Source organism: Penaeus monodon, chromosome 31 (assembly GCF_015228065.2).
Source record: "Penaeus monodon isolate SGIC_2016 chromosome 31, NSTDA_Pmon_1, whole genome shotgun sequence".
NCBI lineage: Eukaryota > Metazoa > Arthropoda > Malacostraca > Decapoda > Penaeidae > Penaeus > Penaeus monodon.
The window spans coordinates 17,249,056-17,252,281 of NC_051416.1; positions in this window are offsets into that span (position 1 = coordinate 17,249,056).

The window sequence follows — 3,226 nt, forward strand, 5'->3', positions numbered from 1 at the left end:
GAACTAATGAAACGAAGGATTTGCAAATCAAATAAGGAAACATAAATAGTAATGCCAAGATTAAAAAGCTGTTTATTAACATATGCAATAATAACCATATTTTTTGAGACACTGAACCTGTTAAAATAGCTCATCGTTCATTTAGTTTCTTTAGCAAAGTGTTGCTCGCCAGTTTTAGTCTTTGAATTAGGTACAATCGCCTTACGTCTTGTTTCCATAAGGTCGGAGTTTAAGCGACTTCCAGAGTCGCTTACACACACTGTCTATGCTTCTTGAACAAAACGGATGCTGTTGTTTTATAGCACACCATTAGTTTTTCTCAATCCAAGTCTTGCCTTTAATATTTAGTGACATGTCAATAGAAGAAATGTACATTAACTCATAAAAAGTGATACTTAACCTCATCGCTACATCTCAAGAAATTTCGAAGCACTGTGATTTGATTGACCTACTGCATAACCTCTCTACAGACTCTCTATATGTTTCTATGTCATCATTTGCTTGAGGTTCTATTAACCCAATTTCAGTATCTTTCACAAGCTCAGTGCTCTCATTATTTAACATGATTGCTTATTGTATATCATATTTTTGCTTTCCGATCAAAATTTTCACACTTTTGTCTTTCTAACGGTTCAAAATAAATGATTTTCATTGCAGTCATGTATTCGAATAGTCGTTTGACAAGTTTGCTGTATACGTTACCAGAGACTTCTCAGTACTACGATATCGTTCAGCCAAATAAGAGAGTGTATTAGTAGACCATTTCCTATGCAGCCTACCTTCTGCTTGTTTAGCATTTTGAACACTACTGTCCATATACAGATTGAAGAATATATGACGATACAGAGACCTTTGTTTGACCCTGATCTGACATTAATTCCAGCAGAGATAGCATCCCCCATCTAACTATCATCCTTTGATTTGCATACCAGTATCGCAGCATCCTCAACGATATATCCCGGACTCCGCGTTGATTCAATAAATCAAACAGATAATTTAATGACAAACCCATCGAAAGCTTTTGACACGTCCATAAAACAACGTATACAGGTGTGGTTACACTTCGACTATTCAAAGTAAAACATGTTTTACTAAGCAATGGCATTTCCAATGTCCGAATTTGTTTTGTATGCGAACTAATTTGTTATGAGTATTAAGTTTCACATCTGTAAGAATAAGTGACTCTAACACTTTCGAGCACGACTGTTGGAATAGCAAGTGGCCTTTAATTATTGAGGCTACAGACATTAAAGAAGAGGCTTAGCATGATGCTGAACGACTGGGTTCCCGCAGAACGAGGTGTCGCAGGTGCGGGGGATGCCCCGTCGTGCCCAGTACTGTTATCCTCATTGATCGCTCTGATGGCCTTGCACACATCACTCACCGTGCCGAAGGGACTCGCGACAGAAAGGATTCCGAAGCATGGAGACACTTATTTTCAGGATGTGTACATCGTTAAAAGTATTTCATATAGTGACTGCACCAAAAGTTTTCAAATTCACGACCACTGTTGACTTACCATGGTTGTCCGATAGTTTTGTACAAAACTTTCTCTTTCTGTCTTATCTTCCATACTTTTTTATTATATTTTATCATAATTCGTTTGTAAAATCACGCAGATGGTGATTTTTTGCAGTCAGTTTTCTTACAAGGCAATGCACTAATTGGCACGTACTGTTCCTTAGTAGCTTATCACTCTACAAATAGTAAACGTGTCCTTTGTTCCGTACACTTTGTTAGTCTTACTGGAAGACGAGGAAACTTCACCAGAGGCGCCTGAGCATCCGATAAGATTCATAAACCCTCACGATGACGGAAGTCTTCGGACCGTGTTTTCCATGCACATTTCGGACGCACGGGCAAGAAGCACGGAGCACAGGAGGGGCGTGCTCCAGCCAGCGCATGAGCCGCCGCGTCGCTCCCCCCACATGAATGTATCCTCGGAAGAAGGCACCTTCAGCGACACATAATGAAACTCATTGCTGAGATTTAAAAGTTCACTTTTCGAAAGGTGATTTTTGTCAACAATCAACATTCTCTACATAATTTTCATTTGTCTCGTATTGGTAAATAGCATTGCAATGCGGTGTGTTTATGAGCCGATATTAATGTCGATGCATATGAGTCTGTCACCATTTGCTGCAATTCGCGACACTGACGCAGTTACGTCTTCGATCGAGAAAAACCAGAGTGCCTCCGTCCACTACGTCAGGTTGCCAAGCGGTAGAGCACGCGTGCCGATCACGGGGGGTGTTTGTCGACGCTGACCTTTTGGGGAGAGATCTCCGTTACGATTCCACTGCGGAAGACCTACGCTGCTACATTCGTTTCTGTTACCGTATTTTCTTGCTGTGCCGTTGCAGTTGGCGATTTCTGAGTCGCAGCTGGAGTCCGAGGTACTTCCCGTTCTCCTTCTCCACACAGACTCGATTGCAGCGGATGGTTGCCTGTCCTGGGCATTCTCTTCCCGTCTCGTGCGTCTTAGTGTTGACTGGGATGCATCGCCGCTTTTTTCTTTAAGGACGCCCTCCCCTGATCCCCGATGAGTCGAACAGCTTCCGATGCCTCTGAATTCTGCTCCTGCGTCCCTTCCTCCTTGTGTGGGTGGATTCTCGCTGGTGAGCACGTTTGCTCCAAGATTTGTTTTCCCCTTGTGATGACGTCCGAAAACATGGCTGTTTGTAATTTCCATACCTGCTCTCCGTCAGATCCATTTTGGAGATGAGTCGCGAAGTGTTGCGCATGACACTCATTTTACCCGGATGCCAGATATCTGGTGATTTATTGCCGAGGCATTATTATAGACCATTACTACTGAGGGAACTGCATTTTTGGTAATGCAAAAAAGTGTAGATTTTGGGGTATCGTGCCTGAAGAGACCATCGCCGTTAAATCATTAGTGTATTGTTTGCACCACTGTGTACTTGGCTTCTTCAGGTCTTACATTTGCAAATTACGCTCTTCACTTGTTAGCAATAAAAAACGTAACCCATTCGCCACAAACTACGAGGGTGTGGTTGTTTGTGGCAGGTCATTTGCATTGATCTGTCCATTTTTCGCCCATTATGGAATTTACTCAGTTTTCACGGCCTTTACGTCACACAGCGCTACTGCTCATGGCGCTATTTCTCAAACCCGCTTGAAAAGGCGAAGTCAGACTAAACAAATTCAGAACTCAGTGCCTCAAAACTATGTTTCCATTCCAGATATTTGACGGAGCTCCTCT